Source organism: Oncorhynchus mykiss, chromosome 2 (assembly GCF_057628025.1).
Source record: "Oncorhynchus mykiss isolate SJ-2025 chromosome 2, ASM5762802v1, whole genome shotgun sequence".
Taxonomy (NCBI): Eukaryota; Metazoa; Chordata; class Actinopteri; order Salmoniformes; family Salmonidae; genus Oncorhynchus; species Oncorhynchus mykiss.
In genome coordinates, this window is record NC_143023.1 from 19,863,081 (window position 1) to 19,874,261 (window position 11,181).

The 11,181-nt window shown below is 43.4% G+C and overlaps 1 non-coding gene across 1 annotated transcript; it reads right to left on the reverse strand.

Moving 5' to 3' along the window:
• Positions 1–4,711: 4,711 nt before the first annotated feature.
• trnav-uac (transfer RNA valine (anticodon UAC)) lies at positions 4,712–4,787 on the reverse strand. The gene has a single exon. It is a non-coding gene; the product is annotated as a tRNA-Val (tRNA).
• Positions 4,788–11,181: the final 6,394 nt, after the last annotated feature.

The following is an 11,181-nucleotide window of genomic DNA, read 5'->3' on the forward strand; positions in this document are numbered from 1 at the left end:
ATCCTGCCTTCCAATCCCACAGTCACAACCCCCAGATCCTGCCTTCCAATTCCACAGTCACAACCCCCAGATCCTGCCTTCCAATTCCACAGTCACAACCCCCAGATCCTGCCTTCTAATCCCACAGTCACAACCCCCAGATCCTGCCTTCTAATCCCAGTCACAGCCCCCAGATCCTGCCTTCTAATCCCACAGTCACAACCCCCAGATCCTGCCTTCTAATCCCACAGTCACAACCCCCAGATCCTGCCTTCTAATCCCACAGTCACAACCCCCAGATCCTGCCTTCTAATCCCACAGTCACAGCCCCCAGATCCTGCCTTCTAATCCCACAGTCACAACCCTGAGAGATCTCAGTGTCACTGCCTTAGATCATAATGACCATGAAATAATAATAATCTTATCTCAACACAATGACCAGAGAGGTAAAGCAGCTGTCACCCCCACAAACCAGCCCCAGACCCATCCCTAGCCCCAGACCCATCCCTAGCCCCAGCTCAAACCCTAGCCCCAGACCCATCCCTAGCCCCAGCCCAAACCCATCCCCAGACCCATTCCTTGCACTAGACCAAGTCCCGTCCCTTGCTCAAGCCCTGGGTTCAATATACCTGTCACGGTTTTCTGTATGAGAAGGAGAGTCGGACCAAAATGCAGCGTGTCAATTGCGATTCATGTTTAATGAAAAACACACTAAACACAAACACTACAAAAACACTACAAAAACAATAAACGTAACAAAAACTGAAACAGCCTATACTTGTGTAAACTAACACAGAACAAGGACATCAAGACACTAAGGACAATCACCCACAAAACCCAACACCAAACAGGCTACCTAAATATGGTTCCCAATCAGAGGCAATGACGAACACCTGCCTCTGATTGAGAACCATATCAGGCCAAACATAGAACTAGACAAACTAGACATGTAACATAGAATGCCCACTCAGCTCACACTCTGACCAACCAAAACATAGAAATATACAAAGTAAACTATGGTCAGGGTGTGACAATACCCTTGCTCCAACCCTAGCCCCAGTCCAGTCCAGTCTCCTAACCTCATTCTCTTCTGCTGGACTGATGGTTACACTGTGTGATAGACGGTCCAACGGTCCCTCGGTCATTACATGGTGCAGTACCGGCCTCTGACCTGTGAGTAGCAGTAGAGAGCAGGTGGTCTGGCTCAGTTGGGTTTCCTAATGATCTTCCCAGTTAGACAGAGAAGGGAGTAAAGAGGTAGGGAGCAGCGCAGAGGAGAGGAAGGAAAATAGATGAAGCAGAAAAATACCTATTTTTATCCCTGCCCTCTCTGTCAAAGCTCTTTGTCTGTCTCTTCCTTCACTCCTCCTCTTACTTTGTCCTTCTCTTTCTCACTCCCCCAATCCTCGTCCTTTTCCACACACTTGTTCCTTAATCCCAAATATATCTCTCTCACCACCCCTGTCTCAATTGTTCTGATTCTGCCTCTCTCTACTCCTCCTCTTATCACTCCCAAACATGCCACCTCTCAGTATAACCCCTTTTAAACACTTCAGATATAGTGATGCTGATGATTGGATAGTACAAGTACTGCATATATGTTATTATGATGTTTTTTTGTGTGGTAGTTGTACTAGTAGTGTAGCAGCAGTTAATGTTGCTGTGCTAAACTAATTAGTCTATTTTTCCCACATTTCTTTATTTTTCTTTCTCTCTCTCTTCTGCCGCCTACTCCTTTCAGTCTTTAATTTTCTTCTTTGTCATCATTCATCCATACTGTTTTGGTCTCTTCTCATCTGCTGCTTACCTCTCGTATTCTTCTGTTTCTCTACGTGTAGTTCATATTACTCTGTTAGGCTGTGACAAAAATGCCACAATCACCATTGACTCAGTTGCTATTTAAGTGAATTAAATCAAACCAATTATAACATTTATACATTATTATAGAGTTTGTTACCACAGTCTGAACCTCATTCTCTTCAGTGTACCTGCTAGGGGAGAGTGTTTTTGTCTTGGCCTGGCAATATCGAGCTCACACCCATTTTAGACTCTGCAGCCATTTTGTAGAATGTGTTCAATTTTCTGTGATTTGGCTGCAGTCGTCAGTCTCTCCAGTTGGCCAGTGTTTCTTTCTATTGTGTTTGGATTCTGTTGTGGTACAAAGAAACATAACTATTGATATTACAGTGTTCTTACCTTTATATAATCAATTATGTGAACATAAGAGATGTATCATTGGGATTAAATGTCTATACTCTTCTAAATGGCCACTTCAAAAGGGTTAGGGTTATGGTTAGTGCCAATACACTGTATTTAAACATATACCTCAGCTCTTTTTAAATTGATTTGGTGGGATCCGTGGCTCTGTCAGTCGGTTATCATATCAAATGGAATGTTGTTTTTAAAACCTGTCAGTGGTTTCAGTAGTGCAGCATTTCATTGTGTAAAGCAAGCAATGAAAGACTCGAGACGAAAGAGCTTCGGAGAAAGACGCTTAAGGGGAAAATATCTCTGAGAGGGATGAGAGAGCCAAATACTGAGTCTGGATCATTTCCCATATCCTCCTACTTTGTATGGTGCAGATACTGGACCTAATGCGAGACATTTGGATTCCGTTTCCTTATAATGGCAACACGTGTCTGTCAGACTGAAATAGGTCTGTTATACGGAACCAATGCATCCAGACTACTCTACCCTTCTTCTCAGTAGGCCCTTTTTCCATCTCTCTCTTTCTCTCCATTTCTCTGCCTCCCCACCATTTCTCCCTCTCCCTCTCTCCCCTGCCTGTCTCCTTTCTCTCTCTCTCTCTCTCCTTCTTCCCTTTCCCCTGACATCTCCTTCCCCATCATAGCCATGGCAGCGTAGAGGGAAGGGTTATGATTAGGCTGTAAAGCAGAATCATGTTTGTTATGCCCTAGCTGCATGCTGTCCATGATGGACCTATGCTGGATAGACAACACCATGGAAGTATATCTGACTGGAAAATAAATCCAGTTCAATTCATACGCCTCTCACTTTCATTTTCCCTGTGTGTTAAACATGTGAAAAGGGATTGGTGAAAAGGATGTCGGAAAGAAAGAGAGAGAAAGCTCTGTTGGGTGCTTTGCCTGAGCTGTCACAGTCCAATGTGTATGGATGAGTATCAAATTCCCAACACAAATGCACAGATCCTATTGCGCTTTGGAGATATCATGTTTTAAAATGATTTATGTTTGTCTTTATCATGAATATCCTTATGATTTGACAGATCTGCAGAAAATCTATTTCCAAACATGCATGAATCCTACTTAGCTTTGAAGATATGATTTGTAGGATGTATTTAATGCAGTAGATTGAAACTAATTCATAAATGAACCCTGTTTATCTGGAGATGGCTATCCCTTTGAATACCATGTATATGAATATGATTGAGCTTTTTAAATATCATGTATATGAGTTTGATTTTGGGCTGTGCTGTTAGATGTAGCCTGTAACTGTCTGTCAGAGCGATCCCACTGATGTACTGCGGCTAGCTGCTGTGTTTGTTGTAACTCTTCCTGTTTTCAGCCTTTCATTTTTTACACAAGGGGAAAATGAGGAAGAGAACAAAAGCAACATATGAAAACTAAAACATGACAGAGAGGAGAGAGAGAGAGAGAGAGAGAGAGAGAGAGGGAGAGAGAGGGAGGAGAGGAAGGAGAGGAAGAGGAACAGAGGAAGGAGAGGCAATCTATAAAAACAAGAGGGCTTTAAAAAGTAAAGGATGAAAGCTAGTCCGGCTGTTCTTTTTGACAAATGATCCTTGTGTGGTGCAGCCCTAAAGAGACAGGTAGTGGTACATAATGTTTTGCTACTTGAGAAGACTGTGGCTAGTTTTGGTTGAAGACTGAATAACACAGTAGTAACAAATTTGAAAGATGCTATATTTCTAGTTTTGCAGAGCAATTTGTATGTCATGACCATCATTTCTATCAGTTTGATTAAAATATAGGTCTATGTTGTTTGATGGTCAATGACAATTACATAATTCACAAAATATTTATTTCAGTGGTAAAAGCATGAATGTGTGAATTACCATTGATCGAGTTACTACCATAGAAATATAACCCATGGATATCTATTTATGAGAATACACTTACGGTCCACTCTCATTCCCCTTAATGGAGGCCAGTGCACCAATCGGAGACACCTGCATTAGAGTGAAACTGCCATCTACTCACAGCCATTTTGAGTCCCCTCTCTGACCCTGCGGGGGGGGGGGGGGGGGGGGGTGGTGGAGACATACATTAGATTTACTTAAACATTGTAACGGCTTTCTTCCTGGGAAGGAGAGGAGGACCAAAATGCAGCGGGGTTAAAGTTCATGGTTCTTTAATAAGAGAAACTAAACATGAACAGAACACAAAACAATAAACGTGGCAAAAACGAAACAGTCCTAACTTGTGCAGAAAACACAAAGACAGGAAACAATCACCCACAAACCCCAACACAAAACAAGCTACCTAAATATGGTTCCCAATCAGAGACAATGACTAACACCTGAGAACCATATCAGGCCAAACACAGAAACAGACAAACTAGACACACAACATAGAATGCCCACCCAGCTCACGTCCTGACCAACACTAAAACAAGGAAAACACACAAGAACTATGGTCAGAACGTGACAAACATCTCAGTCATTTAGCAGACGCTCTTATGCAGAACAACGTGCAGTAGTGAGTGCATACATTTTCTAACCCCCTCCCCATACTGGTCCCCCGTGGGAATCAAACCCACGACACTGGTGTTGTAAACACCATGCTCTACCAACTGAGCCACATGGGACCTGTATTAAAGATGCACTCCAGCTATTTTGGAACTTTTCTTGTTGAAAGACACTATCTTACGTGTAAATACAGTAATGTACACTCACCCAGGGGTGAAAATAGTGTTGAGCTAAGAAAGTGGTAACTTTATGGATTAGGCCATTCGAGGAGTTTGTCTGATGAAGCCCTCTGATGTCATCAGCCTCCCCCTTTCTTGAGGAATAATAGAGGCGCAATAGAGAACAAGAGAGGAAAGCCCCCCCCCCCACACACACTTGTACCATGTCATTACTTACCTGGACCACCTATTGAGATGTGCCTTTTGTTAAGAAGATCAGGTGTTAAATGAGCTGAAAAGGAGACTGGAGTGCCACTTTAGACTAAACGGTAGTATGAAGTTCTCTTACAGGGAGTCAGAGTCTGACAGAATGTCAATCTGTGGTGGAATGCGTGTGTCACTGTTGGCGCATCTGTGTATTTTCAACTGGTGTCTCCTGGCGTATCAATAGGTTAATAGCCGTGGTGTCAGTTTCACAGACTGCCTGATTAGTTGTGTGCTCACTAATCTAGACCCAGCCTGGGAACTATTGGCTTTCCTATTGATTTTAGCACGGTGAGCAGCCACAAGATAGAGGGAGGCCAGCTCTATTGATTGACCCCAAATTACCCCCCACCCCCCCATCAACGTCTCCTCGCTCAATTCCTGCCTCCTTATTGGATGTCTGGCCTGAAAAACAGTCAATCTGATTGGATGGTTCAGTGAGGTAGAGTTTCTTGGTTGGATCTTCCAGATTTGTAAAGAGTTGGTTGTTTTTAGAGGTGAGTCAGGTGTTGTTGGTGGATCTTGTCATGGGGTTCAGTGTGTTGTTGTGTTGTATTAAAGACAGTGGGAATATCTGGATTTCCTGGAAGATTGACTCAACTGAATGAAGGTCAGAATTGTCTGTATGTCAGAATCCAACCAGTCGTGTGTGTTGTTGCCTTCCTCCACTCTGACTGTATTTGATGTCTTGGGGGATCAGGTTGTGATCTGATTTAGGAATCAAACCATTTGATAAGAGAATGATCCCATTGATGACACTGTGGAGCACTGTGCTTGGTTCTCACTACACCACAGTTGTGGGTTTGTGTCTGACATTGACCACATACAGTAATATGGATATTTGATTTGGATAAAAGCATCAGCTTTTATGATCATATTTTTATTGTTTGGTTTCCTCTAGAATTACACTAGAATTAGAAAAAGCCAAGAAGATACATTTATCATGAATTCATGGTAAAAGACTGATACTTGATGCATGCCAGAACCCAGTTGTCTTTAGTGTGACCACCTCATCTGTTCCCTGTTGACTTCTGTTTATTTCCATTCCCATCCCTCACTCCTCCCAGCCTCGCTCCACCCATCCCTCTTTCCTCTCTTCCCCCAGACTAAGCTTGGGGCTCTCCCTCCTGATCCTTTCCTTCCCATCTATCACTTCATCTCATCCCTCTCTGTCTGCCTCTGATATCCCCCTCCCTCCATCCCTCTCTTCCTGCCTCTGTGTGTAAGCAAGAGAGAGGAGGATGTTAAACATTTTTCTTCCCCCTAATTGTTTTGACTGGGCTGATTGGCATCCCGATTAGTCCCATTGATTTCCTGGCACTAAGTGCATTGATTTTTACATTTCTTATTGATCGCTGTTCTAAATCTCCCACACACTCACTCACACACAGCCTGGCTGCTCGCAGAGGGAACGAGGGAGTGAAGAAGAGAGGAGAGAGGGGAAGAGAGAGAGGGTTAGGTAAACACAGTGGCCAGAGACACTACAGTGCATTAAAAGTGAGAGAAACAGAGAGAGAGAATGTGAGGATGAACTGGGAAATGAGAGAGAATTCCATTTAACCTAGAGACTGACATTTCATGAGTGGGCACAACTATATGGTAGATACAGTGCCTTGCGAAAGTATTCGGCCCCCTTGAACTTTGCAACCTTTTGCCACATTTCAGGCTTCAAACATAAAGATATAAAACTGTATTTCTTTGTGAAGAATCAACAACAAGTGGGACACAATCATGAAGTGGAACGACATTTATTGAATATTTCAAACTTTTTTAACAAATCAAAAACTGAAAAATTGGGCGTGCAAAATTATTCAGCCCCTTTACTTTCAGTGCAGCAAACTCTCTCCAGAAGTTCAGTGAGGATCTCTGAATGATCCAATGTTGACCTAAATGACTAATGATGATAAATACAATCCACTTGTGTGTAATCAAGTCTCCGTATAAATGCACCTGCACTGTGATAGTCTCAGAGGTCCGTTAAAAGCGCAGAGAGCATCATGAAGAACAAGGAACACACCAGGCAGGTCCGAGATACTGTTGTGAAGAAGTTTAAAGCCGGATTTGGATACAAAAAGATTTCCCAAGCTTTAAACATCCCAAGGAGCACTGTGCAAGCGATAATATTGAAATGGAAGGAGTATCAGACCACTGCAAATCTACCAAGACTTGGCCGTCCCTCTAAACTTTCAGCTCATACATGGAGAAGACTGATCAGAGATGCAGCCAAGAGGCCCATGATCACTCTGGATGAACTGCAGAGATCTACAGCTGAGGTGGGAGACTCTGTCCATAGGACAACAATCAGTCGTATATTGCACAAATCTGGCCTTTATGGAAGAGTGGCAAGAAGAAAGCCATTTCTTAAAGATATCCATAAAAATGTTGTTTAAAGTTTGCCACAAGCCACCTGGGAGACACACCAAACATGTGGAAGAAGGTGCTCTGGTCAGATGAAACCAAAATTGAACTTTTTGGCAACAATGCAAAACGTTATGTTTGGCGTAAAAGCAACACAGCTGAACACACCATCCCCACTGTCAAACATGGTGGTGGCAGCACCATGGTTTGGGCCTGCTTTTCTTCAGCAGGGACAGGGAAGATGGTTAAAATTGATGGGAAGATGGATGGAGCCAAATACAGGACCATTCTGGAAGAAAACCTGATGGAGTCTGCAAAAGACCTGAGACTGGGATGGAGATTTGTCTTCCAACAAGACAATGATCCAAAACATAAAGCAAAATCTACAATGGAATGGTTCAAAAATAAACATATCCAGGTGTTAGAATGGCCAAGTCAAAGTCCAGACCTGAATCCAATCGAGAATCTGTGGAAAGAACTGAAAACTGCTGTTCACAAATGCTCTCCATCCAACCTCACTGAGCTCGAGCTGTTTTGCAAGGAGGAATGGGAAAAAATTTCAGTCTCTCGATGTGCAAAACAGATAGAGACATACCCCAAGCGACTTACAGCTGTAATCGCAGCAAAAGGTGGCGCTACAAAGTATTAACTTAAGGGGGCTGAATAATTTTGCACGCCCAATTTTTCAATTTTTGATTTGTTAAAAAAGTTTGAAATATCCAATAAATGTCATTCCACTTCATGATTGTGTCCCACTTGTTGTTGATTCTTCACAAAAAATACAGTTTTATAACTTTATGTTTGAAGCCTGAAATGTGGCAAAAGGTCGCAAAGTTCAAGGGGGCCGAATACTTTCGCAAGGCACTGTAGATGGATGGATGGATGGATGGATGATGGATGGACGGACAGACGGATTTTATTTAACCAGGTAGGCCAGTTGAGAACAAGTTCTCATTTTCAACTGCGACCTGGCCAAGATAAAGCAAAGCAGTGCGACAAAAAACCACAACACAGAGTTACACATAAACAAACGTACAGTCAATAACATTAGAAACATCTATATACAGTGTGTGCAAATGGAGTAAGGAGGTAAGGCAATAAATAGGCCATATCACATTGGGTGAGGCGGAAAAAGAGATTGAAATATATTGAAATCTTTTTTTTTTAAAGACTAAAACAACTCCATTTACACAGGAGAATGACAAACACGTCTGCACTGCTACGAAATCTTGATGGCATGGAGTCAGTCTGTCTTTATGGCATAGAGTCAGTCTGTCTTGATGGCATGGAGTCAGTCTGTCTATATAGCATGGACTCAGTCTGTCTATATAGCATGGAGTCAGTCTGTCTATATGGCATGGAGTCAGTCTGTCTTGATGGCATGGAGTCAGTCTGTCTTTTTAGAGTCAGTCTGTCTTTTTGGAGTCAGTCTGTCTTTGTGGTATGGAGTCCGTCTGTCTTGACGGCATGGAGTCAGTCTGTCTTTATGGCATGGAGTCAGTCTGTCTTTATGGCATGGAGTCAGTCTGTCTTGATGGCATGGAGTCAGTCTGTCTTTATGGCATGGAGTCAGTCTGTCTTGATGGCATGGAGTCAGTCTGTCTTTATGACATGGAGTCAGTATGTCTATATGGCATGGAGTCAGTCTGTCTATATGGCATAGAGTCAGTCTGTCTTTATGGCATGGAGTCAGTCTGTCTTTATGGCATGGAGTCAGTCTGTCTATATGGCATGGAGTCAGTCTGTCTATATGGCATGGAGTCAGTCTGTCTATATGGCATGGAGTCAGTCTGTCTTGATGGCATGGAGTCAGTCTGTCTTGATGTAATGGAGTAAGTCTTTCTTAATGGCATGGAGTCAGTCTGTCATGGTGGCATGGAGTTAGTCTATCTTTATGCCATGGAGTCAGTCTGTCTTTTTGGAGTCAGTCTGTCTTTGTGGTATGGAGGTTGTCTGTCTTGATGGCATGGAGTCCGTCTGTCTTGATGGCATGGAGTCAGTCTGTCTTATGGCATGGAGTCAGTCTGTCTTGATGGCATGGAGTCAGTCTGTCTTTATGGCATGGAGTCAGTCTGTCTATATGGCATGGAGTCAGTCTGTCTATATGGCATGGAGTCAGTCTGCCTATATGGCATGGAGTCAGTCTGCCTATATGGCATGGAGTCAGTCTGTCTTGATGGCATGGAGTCAGTCTGTCTTGATGTAATGGAGTAAGTCTTTCTTAATGGCATGGAGTCAGTCTGTCATGGTGGCATGGAGTTAGTCTATCTTTATGACATGGAGTCAGTCTGTCTTTTTGGAGTCAGTCTGTCTTTGTGGTATGGAGGTTGTCTGTCTTGATGGCATGGAGTCCGTCTGTCTTGATGGCATGGAGTCAGTCTGTCTTATGGCATGGAGTCAGTCTGTCTTGATGGCATGGAGTCAGTCTGTCTTGATGGCATGGAGTCAGGCTGTCTTGATGGCATGGAGTCAGGCTGTCTTGATGGCATGGAGTCAGTCTGTCTTGATGGCATGGAGTCAGTCTGTCTTTATGGCATGGAGTCAGTCTGTCTTGATGTAATGGAGTAAGTCTTTCTTAATGGCATGGAGTCAGTCTGTCATGGTGGCATGGAGTTAGTCTATCTTTATGACATGGAGTCAGTCTGTCTTGATGGCATGGAGTCAGTCTGTCTTGATGGCATGGAGTCAGTCTGTCTATATGGCATGGAGTCAGTCTGTCTTTATGGCATGGAGTCAGTCTGTCTTTATGGCATGAGTCAGTCTGTCTTGATGGCATGGAGTCAGTCTGTCTTTATGACATGGAGTCAGTATGTCTATATGGCATGGAGTCAGTCTGTCTATATGGCATAGAGTCAGTCTGTCTTTATGGCATGGAGTCAGTCTGTCTTTATGGCATGGAGCCAGTCTGTCTATATGGCATGGAGTCAGTCTGTCTATATGGCATGGAGTCAGTCAGTCTATATGGCATGGAGTCAGTCTGTCTATATGGCATGGAGTCAGTCTGTCTTGATGTAATGGAGTAAGTCTTTCTTAATGGCATGGAGTCAGTCTGTCATGGTGGCATGGAGTTAGTCTATCTTTATGACATGGAGTCAGTCTGTCTTGATGGCATGGAGTCAGTCTGTCTTGATGTAATGGAGTAAGTCTTTCTTAATGGCATGGAGTCAGTCTGTCATGGTGGCATGGAGTTAGTCTATCTTTATGACATGGAGTCAGTCTGTCTTTTTGGAGTCAGTCTGTCTTTGTGGTATGGAGGTTGTCTGTCTTGATGGCATGGAGTCCGTCTGTCTTGATGGCATGGAGTCAGTCTGTCTTTATGGCATGGAGTCAGTCTGTCTTGATGGCATGGAGTCAGTCTGTCTTGATGGCATGGAGTCAGTCTGTCTTGATGTAATGGAGTAAGTCTTTCTTAATGGCATGGAGTCAGTCTGTCATGGTGGCATGGAGTTAGTCTATCTTTATGACATGGAGTCAGTCTGTCTTTTTGGAGTCAGTCTGTCTTTTTGGAGTCAGTCTGTCTTTGTGGTATGGAGGTTGTCTGTCTTGATGGCATGGAGTCCGTCTGTCTTGATGGCATGGAGTCAGTCTGTCTTATGGCATGGAGTCAGTCTGTCTTGATGGCATGGAGTCAGTCTGTCTTTATGGCATGGAGTCAGTCTGTCTATATGGCATGGAGTCAGTCTGTCTATATGGCATGGAGTCAGTCTGCCTATATGGCATGGAGTCAGTCTGTCT